The following is a 17,007-nucleotide window of genomic DNA, read 5'->3' as shown; positions in this document are numbered from 1 at the left end:
GCCAAATAAAAACAGTGGTTTTCTTTTGCCAGATTGAAATGCTTCCATGCGCATCTCTCCCTGCTAGAAAAGTTTGATAGCAGTCTTCTTGAACAGTGAAAGGGCAAGAAAACAACAAGAACAAAGATGGAAGTCAAAACCATGCATAAACAGCTCAATCCATAGACTGTATTGTTAATGCATCACCTGAACTTCACAGCCAACTTCTCTGCCCAAAAACGTAGAAACCAGACCATAAGATCTGAAGAGCATTTTGATGAGTCTTTGCTTTTTCACTGAAGGTTTTAAGTTGGCCTCTAACGGAGTGGGCCTTATCTCTTCTCCTTCATTGTCTGGTGTCTGGAGTTGGACTAATGCAAACCTTACCAGCCATAAACCAATGCTCAATCTGGCAAAATAAAACCCACCGTTTTCATTTGGCATGCCTTATGCCATCCTACATCGGATGACGTCTTCTCTTTTTTATGCACTTAGACAGCACAGATTTATGATTCCTTCATTGCACTATCTCAGAGATTTGAGAAGGTCAAATATCCACCGCCTGGGTTGAAAATGGAACTAAGCCTTTCAACACGGAAGAAGGAGATTAAACCGACGAGGATGGGATTCGAACCCATGCATGCAGAGCACAATGGATTAGCAGTCCATCGCCTTAACCACTCGGCCACCTCGTCTACATGAGAAACCTGAAATCAGGTGATATGATCTGATGAGGATATTGACTAGTCTGTGCAATTGAGCTAAAGATTGTGTATCGGCCTCTGGCAAAATGGAGCTTATCACATCTCCTACACTGGATAATGAAAAGAGTTAGACTAGCTCAAACCATATCAGAAATGAGCTAATGCTCAGGGTTTTAATAACAGTATTTTTACTGAAGATTGAGTGTCGTGTCTGTATTGAAGCCCTGAAAATTGGTTTATCCCAGATAGCATTTGCATTAGTTTGTCTCTAGACATCAGATGACACTGAAGAAGATCAGAAAAGGCCACTCTACCAGAAGCTGCTTTACTATCGGTCAGTAGGAAAAGAGGTGCTGTGGCTTAGTTGGTTAAAGCGCCTGTCTAGTAAACAGGAGATCCTGAGTTCGAATCTCAGCAGTGCCTTCTTTTCATAGTCTCGGTATAGAAGTTTCGATTTTTAAAGGGCACCTTTCATAGTGAGAGACTAATGTCAAATTTGTCTTTCTCACATCTCTGAGATAGTTGAATGAAGGAATTATAAATATGTGCTGTCTAAGTGCTCAGAAGGAAGAAGATGTCATGCGATGTAGGATGGCACCAAGCATGCCAAATAAAAACAGTGGTTTTCTTTTGCCAGATTGAAATGCTTCCATGCGCATCTCTCCCTGCTAGAAAAGTTTGATAGCAGTCTTCTTGAACAGTGAAAGGGCAAGAAAACAACAAGAACAAAGATGGAAGTCAAAACCATGCATAAACAGCTCAATCCATAGACTGTATTGTTAATGCATCACCTGAACTTCACAGCCAACTTCTCTGCCCAAAAACGTAGAAACCAGACCATAAGATCTGAAGAGCATTTTGATGAGTCTTTGCTTTTTCACTGAAGGTTTTAAGTTGGCCTCTAACGGAGTGGGCCTTATCTCTTCTCCTTCATTGTCTGGTGTCTGGAGTTGGACTAATGCAAACCTTACCAGCCATAAACCAATGCTCAATCTGGCAAAATAAAACCCACCGTTTTCATTTGGCATGCCTTATGCCATCCTACATCGGATGACGTCTTCTCTTTTTTATGCACTTAGACAGCACAGATTTATGATTCCTTCATTGCACTATCTCAGAGATTTGAGAAGGTCAAATATCCACCGCCTGGGTTGAAAATGGAACTAAGCCTTTCAACACGGAAGAAGGAGATTAAACCGACGAGGATGGGATTCGAACCCATGCATGCAGAGCACAATGGATTAGCAGTCCATCGCCTTAACCACTCGGCCACCTCGTCTACATGAGAAACCTGAAATCAGGTGATATGATCTGATGAGGATATTGACTAGTCTGTGCAATTGAGCTAAAGATTGAGTATCGGCCTCTGGCAAAATGGAGCTTATCACATTTCCTACACTGGATAATGAAAAGAGTTAGACTAGCTCAAACCATATCAGAAATGAGCTAATGCTCAGGGTTTTAATAACAGTATTTTTACTGAAGATTGAATGTCGTGTCTGTATTGAAGCCCTGAAAATTGGTTTATCCCAGATAGCATTTGCATTAGTTTGTCTCTAGACATCAGATGACACTGAAGAAGATCAGAAAAGGCCACTCTACCAGAAGCTGCTTTACTATCGGTCAGTAGGAAAAGAGGTGCTGTGGCTTAGTTGGTTAAAGCGCCTGTCTAGTAAACAGGAGATCCTGAGTTCGAATCTCAGCAGTGCCTTCTTTTCATAGTCTCGGTATAGAAGTTTCGATTTTTAAAGGGCACCTTTCATAGTGAGAGACTAATGTCAAATTTGTCTTTCTCACATCTCTGAGATAGTTGAATGAAGGAATTATAAATATGTGCTGTCTAAGTGCTCAGAAGGAAGAAGATGTCATGCGATGTAGGATGGCACCAAGCATGCCAAATAAAAACAGTGGTTTTCTTTTGCCAGATTGAAATGCTTCCATGCGCATCTCTCCCTGCTAGAAAAGTTTGATAGCAGTCTTCTTGAACAGTGAAAGGGCAAGAAAACAACAAGAACAAAGATGGAAGTCAAAACCATGCATAAACAGCTCAATCCATAGACTGTATTGTTAATGCATCACCTGAACTTCACAGCCAACTTCTCTGCCCAAAAACGTAGAAACCAGACCATAAGATCTGAAGAGCATTTTGATGAGTCTTTGCTTTTTCACTGAAGGTTTTAAGTTGGCCTCTAACGGAGTGGGCCTTATCTCTTCTCCTTCATTGTCTGGTGTCTGGAGTTGGACTAATGCAAACCTTACCAGCCATAAACCAATGCTCAATCTGGCAAAATAAAACCCACCGTTTTCATTTGGCATGCCTTATGCCATCCTACATCGGATGACGTCTTCTCTTTTTTATGCACTTAGACAGCACAGATTTATGATTCCTTCATTGCACTATCTCAGAGATTTGAGAAGGTCAAATATCCACCGCCTGGGTTGAAAATGGAACTAAGCCTTTCAACACGGAAGAAGGAGATTAAACCGACGAGGATGGGATTCGAACCCATGCATGCAGAGCACAATGGATTAGCAGTCCATCGCCTTAACCACTCGGCCACCTCGTCTACATGAGAAACCTGAAATCAGGTGATATGATCTGATGAGGATATTGACTAGTCTGTGCAATTGAGCTAAAGATTGAGTATCGGCCTCTGGCAAAATGGAGCTTATCACATTTCCTACACTGGATAATGAAAAGAGTTAGACTAGCTCAAACCATATCAGAAATGAGCTAATGCTCAGGGTTTTAATAACAGTATTTTTACTGAAGATTGAATGTCGTGTCTGTATTGAAGCCCTGAAAATTGGTTTATCCCAGATAGCATTTGCATTAGTTTGTCTCTAGACATCAGATGACACTGAAGAAGATCAGAAAAGGCCACTCTACCAGAAGCTGCTTTACTATCGGTCAGTAGGAAAAGAGGTGCTGTGGCTTAGTTGGTTAAAGCGCCTGTCTAGTAAACAGGAGATCCTGAGTTCGAATCTCAGCAGTGCCTTCTTTTCATAGTCTCGGTATAGAAGTTTCGATTTTTAAAGGGCACCTTTCATAGTGAGAGACTAATGTCAAATTTGTCTTTCTCACATCTCTGAGATAGTTGAATGAAGGAATTATAAATATGTGCTGTCTAAGTGCTCAGAAGGAAGAAGATGTCATGCGATGTAGGATGGCACCAAGCATGCCAAATAAAAACAGTGGTTTTCTTTTGCCAGATTGAAATGCTTCCATGCGCATCTCTCCCTGCTAGAAAAGTTTGATAGCAGTCTTCTTGAACAGTGAAAGGGCAAGAAAACAACAAGAACAAAGATGGAAGTCAAAACCATGCATAAACAGCTCAATCCATAGACTGTATTGTTAATGCATCACCTGAACTTCACAGCCAACTTCTCTGCCCAAAAACGTAGAAACCAGACCATAAGATCTGAAGAGCATTTTGATGAGTCTTTGCTTTTTCACTGAAGGTTTTAAGTTGGCCTCTAACGGAGTGGGCCTTATCTCTTCTCCTTCATTGTCTGGTGTCTGGAGTTGGACTAATGCAAACCTTACCAGCCATAAACCAATGCTCAATCTGGCAAAATAAAACCCACCGTTTTCATTTGGCATGCCTTATGCCATCCTACATCGGATGACGTCTTCTCTTTTTTATGCACTTAGACAGCACAGATTTATGATTCCTTCATTGCACTATCTCAGAGATTTGAGAAGGTCAAATATCCACCGCCTGGGTTGAAAATGGAACTAAGCCTTTCAACACGGAAGAAGGAGATTAAACCGACGAGGATGGGATTCGAACCCATGCATGCAGAGCACAATGGATTAGCAGTCCATCGCCTTAACCACTCGGCCACCTCGTCTACATGAGAAACCTGAAATCAGGTGATATGATCTGATGAGGATATTGACTACTCTGTGCAATTGAGCTAAAGATTGTGTATCGGCCTCTGGCAAAATGGAGCTTATCACATCTCCTACACTGGATAATGAAAAGAGTTAGACTAGCTCAAACCATATCAGAAATGAGCTAATGCTCAGGGTTTTAATAACAGTATTTTTACTGAAGATTGAATGTCGTGTCTGTATTGAAGCCCTGAAAATTGGTTTATCCCAGATAGCATTTGCATTAGTTTGTCTCTAGACATCAGATGACACTGAAGAAGATCAGAAAAGGCCACTCTACCAGAAGCTGCTTTACTATCGGTCAGTAGGAAAAGAGGTTCTGTGGCTTAGTTGGTTATAGCGCCTGTCTAGTAAACAGGAGATCCTGAGTTCGAATCTCAGCAGTGCCTTCTTTTCATAGTCTCGGTATAGAAGTTTCGATTTTTAAAGGGCACCTTTCATAGTGAGAGACTAATGTCAAATTTGTCTTTCTCACATCTCTGAGATAGTTGAATGAAGGAATTATAAATATGTGCTGTCTAAGTGCTCAGAAGGAAGAAGATGTCATGCGATGTAGGATGGCACCAAGCATGCCAAATAAAAACAGTGGTTTTCTTTTGCCAGATTGAAATGCTTCCATGCGCATCTCTCCCTGCTAGAAAAGTTTGATAGCAGTCTTCTTGAACAGTGAAAGGGCAAGAAAACAACAAGAACAAAGATGGAAGTCAAAACCATGCATAAACAGCTCAATCCATAGACTGTATTGTTAATGCATCACCTGAACTTCACAGCCAACTTCTCTGCCCAAAAACGTAGAAACCAGACCATAAGATCTGAAGAGCATTTTGATGAGTCTTTGCTTTTTCACTGAAGGTTTTAAGTTGGCCTCTAACGGAGTGGGCCTTATCTCTTCTCCTTCATTGTCTGGTGTCTGGAGTTGGACTAATGCAAACCTTACCAGCCATAAACCAATGCTCAATCTGGCAAAATAAAACCCACCGTTTTCATTTGGCATGCCTTATGCCATCCTACATCGGATGACGTCTTCTCTTTTTTATGCACTTAGACAGCACAGATTTATGATTCCTTCATTGCACTATCTCAGAGATTTGAGAAGGTCAAATATCCACCGCCTGGGTTGAAAATGGAACTAAGCCTTTCAACACGGAAGAAGGAGATTAAACCGACGAGGATGGGATTCGAACCCATGCATGCAGAGCACAATGGATTAGCAGTCCATCGCCTTAACCACTCGGCCACCTCGTCTACATGAGAAACCTGAAATCAGGTGATATGATCTGATAAGGATATTGACTAGTCTGTGCAATTGAGCTAAAGATTGTGTATCGGCCTCTGGCAAAATGGAGCTTATCACATCTCCTACACTGGATAATGAAAAGAGTTAGACTAGCTCAAACCATATCAGAAATGAGCTAATGCTCAGGGTTTTAATAACAGTATTTTTACTGAAGATTGAATGTCGTGTCTGTATTGAAGCCCTGAAAATTGGTTTATCCCAGATAGCATTTGCATTAGTTTGTCTCTAGACATCAGATGACACTGAAGAAGATCAGAAAAGGCCACTCTACCAGAAGCTGCTTTACTATCGGTCAGTAGGAAAAGAGGTGCTGTGGCTTAGTTGGTTAAAGCGCCTGTCTAGTAAAAAGGAGATCCTGAGTTCGAATCTCAGCAGTGCCTTCTTTTCATAGTCTCGGTATAGAAGTTTCGATTTTTAAAGGGCACCTTTCATAGTGAGAGACTAATGTCAAATTTGTCTTTCTCACATCTCTGAGATAGTTGAATGAAGGAATTATAAATATGTGCTGTCTAAGTGCTCAGAAGGAAGAAGATGTCATGCGATGTAGGATGGCACCAAGCATGCCAAATAAAAACAGTGGTTTTCTTTTGCCAGATTGAAATGCTTCCATGCGCATCTCTCCCTGCTAGAAAAGTTTGATAGCAGTCTTCTTGAACAGTGAAAGGGCAAGAAAACAACAAGAACAAAGATGGAAGTCAAAACCATGCATAAACAGCTCAATCCATAGACTGTATTGTTAATGCATCACCTGAACTTCACAGCCAACTTCTCTGCCCAAAAACGTAGAAACCAGACCATAAGATCTGAAGAGCATTTTGATGAGTCTTTGCTTTTTCACTGAAGGTTTTAAGTTGGCCTCTAACGGAGTGGGCCTTATCTCTTCTCCTTCATTGTCTGGTGTCTGGAGTTGGACTAATGCAAACCTTACCAGCCATAAACCAATGCTCAATCTGGCAAAATAAAACCCACCGTTTTCATTTGGCATGCCTTATGCCATCCTACATCGGATGACGTCTTCTCTTTTTTATGCACTTAGACAGCACAGATTTATGATTCCTTCATTGCACTATCTCAGAGATTTGAGAAGGTCAAATATCCACCGCCTGGGTTGAAAATGGAACTAAGCCTTTCAACACGGAAGAAGGAGATTAAACCGACGAGGATGGGATTCGAACCCATGCATGCAGAGCACAATGGATTAGCAGTCCATCGCCTTAACCACTCGGCCACCTCGTCTACATGAGAAACCTGAAATCAGGTGATATGATCTGATGAGGATATTGACTAGTCTGTGCAATTGAGCTAAAGATTGTGTATCGGCCTCTGGCAAAATGGAGCTTATCACATCTCCTACACTGGATAATGAAAAGAGTTAGACTAGCTCAAACCATATCAGAAATGAGCTAATGCTCAGGGTTTTAATAACAGTATTTTTACTGAAGATTGAATGTCGTGTCTGTATTGAAGCCCTGAAAATTGGTTTATCCCAGATAGCATTTGCATTAGTTTGTCTCTAGACATCAGATGACACTGAAGAAGATCAGAAAAGGCCACTCTACCAGAAGCTGCTTTACTATCGGTCAGTAGGAAAAGAGGTGCTGTGGCTTAGTTGGTTAAAGCGCCTGTCTAGTAAACAGGAGATCCTGAGTTCGAATCTCAGCAGTGCCTTCTTTTCATAGTCTCGGTATAGAAGTTTCGATTTTTAAAGGGCACCTTTCATAGTGAGAGACTAATGTCAAATTTGTCTTTCTCACATCTCTGAGATAGTTGAATGAAGGAATTATAAATATGTGCTGTCTAAGTGCTCAGAAGGAAGAAGATGTCATGCGATGTAGGATGGCACCAAGCATGCCAAATAAAAACAGTGGTTTTCTTTTGCCAGATTGAAATGCTTCCATGCGCATCTCTCCCTGCTAGAAAAGTTTGATAGCAGTCTTCTTGAACAGTGAAAGGGCAAGAAAACAACAAGAACAAAGATGGAAGTCAAAACCATGCATAAACAGCTCAATCCATAGACTGTATTGTTAATGCATCACCTGAACTTCACAGCCAACTTCTCTGCCCAAAAACGTAGAAACCAGACCATAAGATCTGAAGAGCATTTTGATGAGTCTTTGCTTTTTCACTGAAGGTTTTAAGTTGGCCTCTAACGGAGTGGGCCTTATCTCTTCTCCTTCATTGTCTGGTGTCTGGAGTTGGACTAATGCAAACCTTACCAGCCATAAACCAATGCTCAATCTGGCAAAATAAAACCCACCGTTTTCATTTGGCATGCCTTATGCCATCCTACATCGGATGACGTCTTCTCTTTTTTATGCACTTAGACAGCACAGATTTATGATTCCTTCATTGCACTATCTCAGAGATTTGAGAAGGTCAAATATCCACCGCCTGGGTTGAAAATGGAACTAAGCCTTTCAACACGGAAGAAGGAGATTAAACCGACGAGGATGGGATTCGAACCCATGCATGCAGAGCACAATGGATTAGCAGTCCATCGCCTTAACCACTCGGCCACCTCGTCTACATGAGAAACCTGAAATCAGGTGATATGATCTGATGAGGATATTGACTAGTCTGTGCAATTGAGCTAAAGATTGTGTATCGGCCTCTGGCAAAATGGAGCTTATCACATCTCCTACACTGGATAATGAAAAGAGTTAGACTAGCTCAAACCATATCAGAAATGAGCTAATGCTCAGGGTTTTAATAACAGTATTTTTACTGAAGATTGAATGTCGTGTCTGTATTGAAGCCCTGAAAATTGGTTTATCCCAGATAGCATTTGCATTAGTTTGTCTCTAGACATCAGATGACACTGAAGAAGATCAGAAAAGGCCACTCTACCAGAAGCTGCTTTACTATCGGTCAGTAGGAAAAGAGGTGCTGTGGCTTAGTTGGTTAAAGCGCCTGTCTAGTAAACAGGAGATCCTGAGTTCGAATCTCAGCAGTGCCTTCTTTTCATAGTCTCGGTATAGAAGTTTCGATTTTTAAAGGGCACCTTTCATAGTGAGAGACTAATGTCAAATTTGTCTTTCTCACATCTCTGAGATAGTTGAATGAAGGAATTATAAATATGTGCTGTCTAAGTGCTCAGAAGGAAGAAGATGTCATGCGATGTAGGATGGCACCAAGCATGCCAAATAAAAACAGTGGTTTTCTTTTGCCAGATTGAAATGCTTCCATGCGCATCTCTCCCTGCTAGAAAAGTTTGATAGCAGTCTTCTTGAACAGTGAAAGGGCAAGAAAACAACAAGAACAAAGATGGAAGTCAAAACCATGCATAAACAGCTCAATCCATAGACTGTATTGTTAATGCATCACCTGAACTTCACAGCCAACTTCTCTGCCCAAAAACGTAGAAACCAGACCATAAGATCTGAAGAGCATTTTGATGAGTCTTTGCTTTTTCACTGAAGGTTTTAAGTTGGCCTCTAACGGAGTGGGCCTTATCTCTTCTCCTTCATTGTCTGGTGTCTGGAGTTGGACTAATGCAAACCTTACCAGCCATAAACCAATGCTCAATCTGGCAAAATAAAACCCACCGTTTTCATTTGGCATGCCTTATGCCATCCTACATCGGATGACGTCTTCTCTTTTTTATGCACTTAGACAGCACAGATTTATGATTCCTTCATTGCACTATCTCAGAGATTTGAGAAGGTCAAATATCCACCGCCTGGGTTGAAAATGGAACAAAGCCTTTCAACACGGAAGAAGGAGATTAAACCGACGAGGATGGGATTCGAACCCATGCATGCAGAGCACAATGGATTAGCAGTCCATCGCCTTAACCACTCGGCCACCTCGTCTACATGAGAAACCTGAAATCAGGTGATATGATCTGATGAGGATATTGACTAGTCTGTGCAATTGAGCTAAATATTGTGTATCGGCCTCTGGCAAAATGGAGCTTATCACATCTCCTACACTGGATAATGAAAAGAGTTAGACTAGCTCAAACCATATCAGAAATGAGCTAATGCTCAGGGTTTTAATAACAGTATTTTTACTGAAGATTGAATGTCGTGTCTGTATTGAAGCCCTGAAAATTGGTTTATCCCAGATAGCATTTGCATTAGTTTGTCTCTAGACATCAGATGACACTGAAGAAGATCAGAAAAGGCCACTCTACCAGAAGCTGCTTTACTATCGGTCAGTAGGAAAAGAGGTGCTGTGGCTTAGTTGGTTAAAGCGCCTGTCTAGTAAACAGGAGATCCTGAGTTCGAATCTCAGCAGTGCCTTCTTTTCATAGTCTCGGTATAGAAGTTTCGATTTTTAAAGGGCACCTTTCATAGTGAGAGACTAATGTCAAATTTGTCTTTCTCACATCTCTGAGATAGTTGAATGAAGGAATTATAAATATGTGCTGTCTAAGTGCTCAGAAGGAAGAAGATGTCATGCGATGTAGGATGGCACCAAGCATGCCAAATAAAAACAGTGGTTTTCTTTTGCCAGATTGAAATGCTTCCATGCGCATCTCTCCCTGCTAGAAAAGTTTGATAGCAGTCTTCTTGAACAGTGAAAGGGCAAGAAAACAACAAGAACAAAGATGGAAGTCAAAACCATGCATAAACAGCTCAATCCATAGACTGTATTGTTAATGCATCACCTGAACTTCACAGCCAACTTCTCTGCCCAAAAACGTAGAAACCAGACCATAAGATCTGAAGAGCATTTTGATGAGTCTTTGCTTTTTCACTGAAGGTTTTAAGTTGGCCTCTAACGGAGTGGGCCTTATCTCTTCTCCTTCATTGTCTGGTGTCTGGAGTTGGACTAATGCAAACCTTACCAGCCATAAACCAATGCTCAATCTGGCAAAATAAAACCCACCGTTTTCATTTGGCATGCCTTATGCCATCCTACATCGGATGACGTCTTCTCTTTTTTATGCACTTAGACAGCACAGATTTATGATTCCTTCATTGCACTATCTCAGAGATTTGAGAAGGTCAAATATCCACCGCCTGGGTTGAAAATGGAACTAAGCCTTTCAACACGGAAGAAGGAGATTAAACCGACGAGGATGGGATTCGAACCCATGCATGCAGAGCACAATGGATTAGCAGTCCATCGCCTTAACCACTCGGCCACCTCGTCTACATGAGAAACCTGAAATCAGGTGATATGATCTGATGAGGATATTGACTAGTCTGTGCAATTGAGCTAAAGATTGTGTATCGGTCTCTGGCAAAATGGAGCTTATCACATCTCCTACACTGGATAATGAAAAGAGTTAGACTAGCTCAAACCATATCAGAAATGAGCTAATGCTCAGGGTTTTAATAACAGTATTTTTACTGAAGATTGAATGTCGTGTCTGTATTGAAGCCCTGAAAATTGGTTTATCCCAGATAGCATTTGCATTAGTTTGTCTCTAGACATCAGATGACACTGAAGAAGATCAGAAAAGGCCACTCTACCAGAAGCTGCTTTACTATCGGTCAGTAGGAAAAGAGGTGCTGTGGCTTAGTTGGTTAAAGCGCCTGTCTAGTAAACAGGAGATCCTGAGTTCGAATCTCAGCAGTGCCTTCTTTTCATAGTCTCGGTATAGAAGTTTCGATTTTTAAAGGGCACCTTTCATAGTGAGAGACTAATGTCAAATTTGTCTTTCTCACATCTCTGAGATAGTTGAATGAAGGAATTATAAATATGTGCTGTCTAAGTGCTCAGAAGGAAGAAGATGTCATGCGATGTAGGATGGCACCAAGCATGCCAAATAAAAACAGTGGTTTTCTTTTGCCAGATTGAAATGCTTCCATGCGCATCTCTCCCTGCTAGAAAAGTTTGATAGCAGTCTTCTTGAACAGTGAAAGGGCAAGAAAACAACAAGAACAAAGATGGAAGTCAAAACCATGCATAAACAGCTCAATCCATAGACTGTATTGTTAATGCATCACCTGAACTTCACAGCCAACTTCTCTGCCCAAAAACGTAGAAACCAGACCATAAGATCTGAAGAGCATTTTGATGAGTCTTTGCTTTTTCACTGAAGGTTTTAAGTTGGCCTCTAACGGAGTGGGCCTTATCTCTTCTCCTTCATTGTCTGGTGTCTGGAGTTGGACTAATGCAAACCTTACCAGCCATAAACCAATGCTCAATCTGGCAAAATAAAACCCACCGTTTTCATTTGGCATGCCTTATGCCATCCTACATCGGATGACGTCTTCTCTTTTTTATGCACTTAGACAGCACAGATTTATGATTCCTTCATTGCACTATCTCAGAGATTTGAGAAGGTCAAATATCCACCGCCTGGGTTGAAAATGGAACTAAGCCTTTCAACACGGAAGAAGGAGATTAAACCGACGAGGATGGGATTCGAACCCATGCATGCAGAGCACAATGGATTAGCAGTCCATCGCCTTAACCACTCGGCCACCTCGTCTACATGAGAAACCTGAAATCAGGTGATATGATCTGATGAGGATATTGACTAGTCTGTGCAATTGAGCTAAAGATTGTGTATCGGCCTCTGGCAAAATGGAGCTTATCACATCTCCTACACTGGATAATGAAAAGAGTTAGACTAGCTCAAACCATATCAGAAATGAGCTAATGCTCAGGGTTTTAATAACAGTATTTTTACTGAAGATTGAATGTCGTGTCTGTATTGAAGCCCTGAAAATTGGTTTATCCCAGATAGCATTTGCATTAGTTTGTCTCTAGACATCAGATGACACTGAAGAAGATCAGAAAAGGCCACTCTACCAGAAGCTGCTTTACTATCGGTCAGTAGGAAAAGAGGTGCTGTGGCTTAGTTGGTTAAAGCGCCTGTCTAGTAAACAGGAGATCCTGAGTTCGAATCTCAGCAGTGCCTTCTTTTCATAGTCTCGGTATAGAAGTTTCGATTTTTAAAGGGCACCTTTCATAGTGAGAGACTAATGTCAAATTTGTCTTTCTCACATCTCTGAGATAGTTGAATGAAGGAATTATAAATATGTGCTGTCTAAGTGCTCAGAAGGAAGAAGATGTCATGCGATGTAGGATGGCACCAAGCATGCCAAATAAAAACAGTGGTTTTCTTTTGCCAGATTGAAATGCTTCCATGCGCATCTCTCCCTGCTAGAAAAGTTTGATAGCAGTCTTCTTGAACAGTGAAAGGGCAAGAAAACAACAAGAACAAAGATGGAAGTCAAAACCATGCATAAACAGCTCAATCCATAGACTGTATTGTTAATGCATCACCTGAACTTCACAGCCAACTTCTCTGCCCAAAAACGTAGAAACCAGACCATAAGATCTGAAGAGCATTTTGATGAGTCTTTGCTTTTTCACTGAAGGTTTTAAGTTGGCCTCTAACGGAGTGGGCCTTATCTCTTCTCCTTCATTGTCTGGTGTCTGGAGTTGGACTAATGCAAACCTTACCAGCCATAAACCAATGCTCAATCTGGCAAAATAAAACCCACCGTTTTCATTTGGCATGCCTTATGCCATCCTACATCGGATGACGTCTTCTCTTTTTTATGCACTTAGACAGCACAGATTTATGATTCCTTCATTGCACTATCTCAGAGATTTGAGAAGGTCAAATATCCACCGCCTGGGTTGAAAATGGAACTAAGCCTTTCAACACGGAAGAAGGAGATTAAACCGACGAGGATGGGATTCGAACCCATGCATGCAGAGCACAATGGATTAGCAGTCCATCGCCTTAACCACTCGGCCACCTCGTCTACATGAGAAACCTGAAATCAGGTGATATGATCTGATGAGGATATTGACTAGTCTGTGCAATTGAGCTAAAGATTGTGTATCGGCCTCTGGCAAAATGGAGCTTATCACATCTCCTACACTGGATAATGAAAAGAGTTAGACTAGCTCAAACCATATCAGAAATGAGCTAATGCTCAGGGTTTTAATAACAGTATTTTTACTGAAGATTGAATGTCGTGTCTGTATTGAAGCCCTGAAAATTGGTTTATCCCAGATAGCATTTGCATTAGTTTGTCTCTAGACATCAGATGACACTGAAGAAGATCAGAAAAGGCCACTCTACCAGAAGCTGCTTTACTATCGGTCAGTAGGAAAAGAGGTGCTGTGGCTTAGTTGGTTAAAGCGCCTGTCTAGTAAACAGGAGATCCTGAGTTCGAATCTCAGCAGTGCCTTCTTTTCATAGTCTCGGTATAGAAGTTTCGATTTTTAAAGGGCACCTTTCATAGTGAGAGACTAATGTCAAATTTGTCTTTCTCACATCTCTGAGATAGTTGAATGAAGGAATTATAAATATGTGCTGTCTAAGTGCTCAGAAGGAAGAAGATGTCATGCGATGTAGGATGGCACCAAGCATGCCAAATAAAAACAGTGGTTTTCTTTTGCCAGATTGAAATGCTTCCATGCGCATCTCTCCCTGCTAGAAAAGTTTGATAGCAGTCTTCTTGAACAGTGAAAGGGCAAGAAAACAACAAGAACAAAGATGGAAGTCAAAACCATGCATAAACAGCTCAATCCATAGACTGTATTGTTAATGCATCACCTGAACTTCACAGCCAACTTCTCTGCCCAAAAACGTAGAAACCAGACCATAAGATCTGAAGAGCATTTTGATGAGTCTTTGCTTTTTCACTGAAGGTTTTAAGTTGGCCTCTAACGGAGTGGGCCTTATCTCTTCTCCTTCATTGTCTGGTGTCTGGAGTTGGACTAATGCAAACCTTACCAGCCATAAACCAATGCTCAATCTGGCAAAATAAAACCCACCGTTTTCATTTGGCATGCCTTATGCCATCCTACATCGGATGACGTCTTCTCTTTTTTATGCACTTAGACAGCACAGATTTATGATTCCTTCATTGCACTATCTCAGAGATTTGAGAAGGTCAAATATCCACCGCCTGGGTTGAAAATGGAACTAAGCCTTTCAACACGGAAGAAGGAGATTAAACCGACGAGGATGGGATTCGAACCCATGCATGCAGAGCACAATGGATTAGCAGTCCATCGCCTTAACCACTCGGCCACCTCGTCTACATGAGAAACCTGAAATCAGGTGATATGATCTGATGAGGATATTGACTAGTCTGTGCAATTGAGCTAAAGATTGTGTATCGGCCTCTGGCAAAATGGAGCTTATCACATCTCCTACACTGGATAATGAAAAGAGTTAGACTAGCTCAAACCATATCAGAAATGAGCTAATGCTCAGGGTTTTAATAACAGTATTTTTACTGAAGATTGAATGTCGTGTCTGTATTGAAGCCCTGAAAATTGGTTTATCCCAGATAGCATTTGCATTAGTTTGTCTCTAGACATCAGATGACACTGAAGAAGATCAGAAAAGGCCACTCTACCAGAAGCTGCTTTACTATCGGTCAGTAGGAAAAGAGGTGCTGTGGCTTAGTTGGTTAAAGCGCCTGTCTAGTAAACAGGAGATCCTGAGTTCGAATCTCAGCAGTGCCTTCTTTTCATAGTCTCGGTATAGAAGTTTCGATTTTTAAAGGGCACCTTTCATAGTGAGAGACTAATGTCAAATTTGTCTTTCTCACATCTCTGAGATAGTTGAATGAAGGAATTATAAATATGTGCTGTCTAAGTGCTCAGAAGGAAGAAGATGTCATGCGATGTAGGATGGCACCAAGCATGCCAAATAAAAACAGTGGTTTTCTTTTGCCAGATTGAAATGCTTCCATGCGCATCTCTCCCTGCTAGAAAAGTTTGATAGCAGTCTTCTTGAACAGTGAAAGGGCAAGAAAACAACAAGAACAAAGATGGAAGTCAAAACCATGCATAAACAGCTCAATCCATAGACTGTATTGTTAATGCATCACCTGAACTTCACAGCCAACTTCTCTGCCCAAAAACGTAGAAACCAGACCATAAGATCTGAAGAGCATTTTGATGAGTCTTTGCTTTTTCACTGAAGGTTTTAAGTTGGCCTCTAACGGAGTGGGCCTTATCTCTTCTCCTTCATTGTCTGGTGTCTGGAGTTGGACTAATGCAAACCTTACCAGCCATAAACCAATGCTCAATCTGGCAAAATAAAACCCACCGTTTTCATTTGGCATGCCTTATGCCATCCTACATCGGATGACGTCTTCTCTTTTTTATGCACTTAGACAGCACAGATTTATGATTCCTTCATTGCACTATCTCAGAGATTTGAGAAGGTCAAATATCCACCGCCTGGGTTGAAAATGGAACAAAGCCTTTCAACACGGAAGAAGGAGATTAAACCGACGAGGATGGGATTCGAACCCATGCATGCAGAGCACAATGGATTAGCAGTCCATCGCCTTAACCACTCGGCCACCTCGTCTACATGAGAAACCTGAAATCAGGTGATATGATCTGATGAGGATATTGACTAGTCTGTGCAATTGAGCTAAAGATTGTGTATCGGCCTCTGGCAAAATGGAGCTTATCACATCTCCTACACTGGATAATGAAAAGAGTTAGACTAGCTCAAACCATATCAGAAATGAGCTAATGCTCAGGGTTTTAATAACAGTATTTTTACTGAAGATTGAATGTCGTGTCTGTATTGAAGCCCTGAAAATTGGTTTATCCCAGATAGCATTTGCATTAGTTTGTCTCTAGACATCAGATGACACTGAAGAAGATCAGAAAAGGCCACTCTACCAGAAGCTGCTTTACTATCGGTCAGTAGGAAAAGAGGTGCTGTGGCTTAGTTGGTTAAAGCGCCTGTCTAGTAAACAGGAGATCCTGAGTTCGAATCTCAGCAGTGCCTTCTTTTCATAGTCTCGGTATAGAAGTTTCGATTTTTAAAGGGCACCTTTCATAGTGAGAGACTAATGTCAAATTTGTCTTTCTCACATCTCTGAGATAGTTGAATGAAGGAATTATAAATATGTGCTGTCTAAGTGCTCAGAAGGAAGAAGATGTCATGCGATGTAGGATGGCACCAAGCATGCCAAATAAAAACAGTGGTTTTCTTTTGCCAGATTGAAATGCTTCCATGCGCATCTCTCCCTGCTAGAAAAGTTTGATAGCAGTCTTCTTGAACAGTGAAAGGGCAAGAAAACAACAAGAACAAAGATGGAAGTCAAAACCATGCATAAACAGCTCAATCCATAGACTGTATTGTTAATGCATCACCTGAACTTCACAGCCAACTTCTCTGCCCAAAAACGTAGAAACCAGACCATAAGATCTGAAGAGCATTTTGATGAGTC

The 17,007-nt window shown here is 41.2% G+C and overlaps 24 non-coding genes across 24 annotated transcripts; 11 read left to right on the top strand and 13 right to left on the bottom strand.

The window, feature by feature from the left end:
* Window positions 1–592: 592 nt before the first annotated feature.
* On the bottom strand, window positions 593–674 carry TRNAS-GCU (transfer RNA serine (anticodon GCU)). The gene has a single exon. It is a non-coding gene; the product is annotated as a tRNA-Ser (tRNA).
* A 358-nt stretch (window positions 675–1,032) lies between these two features.
* On the top strand, window positions 1,033–1,106 carry TRNAT-AGU (transfer RNA threonine (anticodon AGU)). The gene has a single exon. It is a non-coding gene; the product is annotated as a tRNA-Thr (tRNA).
* A 774-nt stretch (window positions 1,107–1,880) lies between these two features.
* TRNAS-GCU (transfer RNA serine (anticodon GCU)) lies at window positions 1,881–1,962 on the bottom strand. Its single transcript has one exon. It is a non-coding gene; the product is annotated as a tRNA-Ser (tRNA).
* Window positions 1,963–2,320: 358 nt separating this feature from the next.
* Window positions 2,321–2,394, top strand: TRNAT-AGU (transfer RNA threonine (anticodon AGU)). Its single transcript has one exon. It is a non-coding gene; the product is annotated as a tRNA-Thr (tRNA).
* Window positions 2,395–3,168: 774 nt separating this feature from the next.
* TRNAS-GCU (transfer RNA serine (anticodon GCU)) lies at window positions 3,169–3,250 on the bottom strand. Its single transcript has one exon. It is a non-coding gene; the product is annotated as a tRNA-Ser (tRNA).
* A 358-nt stretch (window positions 3,251–3,608) lies between these two features.
* Window positions 3,609–3,682, top strand: TRNAT-AGU (transfer RNA threonine (anticodon AGU)). The gene has a single exon. It is a non-coding gene; the product is annotated as a tRNA-Thr (tRNA).
* A 774-nt stretch (window positions 3,683–4,456) lies between these two features.
* TRNAS-GCU (transfer RNA serine (anticodon GCU)) lies at window positions 4,457–4,538 on the bottom strand. The gene has a single exon. It is a non-coding gene; the product is annotated as a tRNA-Ser (tRNA).
* A 1,206-nt stretch (window positions 4,539–5,744) lies between these two features.
* Window positions 5,745–5,826, bottom strand: TRNAS-GCU (transfer RNA serine (anticodon GCU)). The gene has a single exon. It is a non-coding gene; the product is annotated as a tRNA-Ser (tRNA).
* Window positions 5,827–7,032: 1,206 nt separating this feature from the next.
* On the bottom strand, window positions 7,033–7,114 carry TRNAS-GCU (transfer RNA serine (anticodon GCU)). Its single transcript has one exon. It is a non-coding gene; the product is annotated as a tRNA-Ser (tRNA).
* Window positions 7,115–7,472: 358 nt separating this feature from the next.
* TRNAT-AGU (transfer RNA threonine (anticodon AGU)) lies at window positions 7,473–7,546 on the top strand. The gene has a single exon. It is a non-coding gene; the product is annotated as a tRNA-Thr (tRNA).
* Window positions 7,547–8,320: 774 nt separating this feature from the next.
* Window positions 8,321–8,402, bottom strand: TRNAS-GCU (transfer RNA serine (anticodon GCU)). Its single transcript has one exon. It is a non-coding gene; the product is annotated as a tRNA-Ser (tRNA).
* Window positions 8,403–8,760: 358 nt separating this feature from the next.
* On the top strand, window positions 8,761–8,834 carry TRNAT-AGU (transfer RNA threonine (anticodon AGU)). The gene has a single exon. It is a non-coding gene; the product is annotated as a tRNA-Thr (tRNA).
* Window positions 8,835–9,608: 774 nt separating this feature from the next.
* TRNAS-GCU (transfer RNA serine (anticodon GCU)) lies at window positions 9,609–9,690 on the bottom strand. Its single transcript has one exon. It is a non-coding gene; the product is annotated as a tRNA-Ser (tRNA).
* A 358-nt stretch (window positions 9,691–10,048) lies between these two features.
* TRNAT-AGU (transfer RNA threonine (anticodon AGU)) lies at window positions 10,049–10,122 on the top strand. Its single transcript has one exon. It is a non-coding gene; the product is annotated as a tRNA-Thr (tRNA).
* A 774-nt stretch (window positions 10,123–10,896) lies between these two features.
* TRNAS-GCU (transfer RNA serine (anticodon GCU)) lies at window positions 10,897–10,978 on the bottom strand. The gene has a single exon. It is a non-coding gene; the product is annotated as a tRNA-Ser (tRNA).
* A 358-nt stretch (window positions 10,979–11,336) lies between these two features.
* On the top strand, window positions 11,337–11,410 carry TRNAT-AGU (transfer RNA threonine (anticodon AGU)). Its single transcript has one exon. It is a non-coding gene; the product is annotated as a tRNA-Thr (tRNA).
* Window positions 11,411–12,184: 774 nt separating this feature from the next.
* TRNAS-GCU (transfer RNA serine (anticodon GCU)) lies at window positions 12,185–12,266 on the bottom strand. Its single transcript has one exon. It is a non-coding gene; the product is annotated as a tRNA-Ser (tRNA).
* A 358-nt stretch (window positions 12,267–12,624) lies between these two features.
* On the top strand, window positions 12,625–12,698 carry TRNAT-AGU (transfer RNA threonine (anticodon AGU)). Its single transcript has one exon. It is a non-coding gene; the product is annotated as a tRNA-Thr (tRNA).
* Window positions 12,699–13,472: 774 nt separating this feature from the next.
* TRNAS-GCU (transfer RNA serine (anticodon GCU)) lies at window positions 13,473–13,554 on the bottom strand. Its single transcript has one exon. It is a non-coding gene; the product is annotated as a tRNA-Ser (tRNA).
* A 358-nt stretch (window positions 13,555–13,912) lies between these two features.
* Window positions 13,913–13,986, top strand: TRNAT-AGU (transfer RNA threonine (anticodon AGU)). Its single transcript has one exon. It is a non-coding gene; the product is annotated as a tRNA-Thr (tRNA).
* Window positions 13,987–14,760: 774 nt separating this feature from the next.
* On the bottom strand, window positions 14,761–14,842 carry TRNAS-GCU (transfer RNA serine (anticodon GCU)). The gene has a single exon. It is a non-coding gene; the product is annotated as a tRNA-Ser (tRNA).
* Window positions 14,843–15,200: 358 nt separating this feature from the next.
* On the top strand, window positions 15,201–15,274 carry TRNAT-AGU (transfer RNA threonine (anticodon AGU)). Its single transcript has one exon. It is a non-coding gene; the product is annotated as a tRNA-Thr (tRNA).
* A 774-nt stretch (window positions 15,275–16,048) lies between these two features.
* TRNAS-GCU (transfer RNA serine (anticodon GCU)) lies at window positions 16,049–16,130 on the bottom strand. Its single transcript has one exon. It is a non-coding gene; the product is annotated as a tRNA-Ser (tRNA).
* Window positions 16,131–16,488: 358 nt separating this feature from the next.
* Window positions 16,489–16,562, top strand: TRNAT-AGU (transfer RNA threonine (anticodon AGU)). Its single transcript has one exon. It is a non-coding gene; the product is annotated as a tRNA-Thr (tRNA).
* The last annotated feature ends 445 nt before the right edge of the window (window positions 16,563–17,007 follow it).

This window comes from Anomaloglossus baeobatrachus, chromosome 7 (assembly GCF_048569485.1).
Source record: "Anomaloglossus baeobatrachus isolate aAnoBae1 chromosome 7, aAnoBae1.hap1, whole genome shotgun sequence".
NCBI classification, from domain to species: domain Eukaryota; kingdom Metazoa; phylum Chordata; class Amphibia; order Anura; family Aromobatidae; genus Anomaloglossus; species Anomaloglossus baeobatrachus.
Note: the sequence above shows the minus strand (reverse complement) of the source record. Positions and strands in the feature narration are given on the sequence as shown.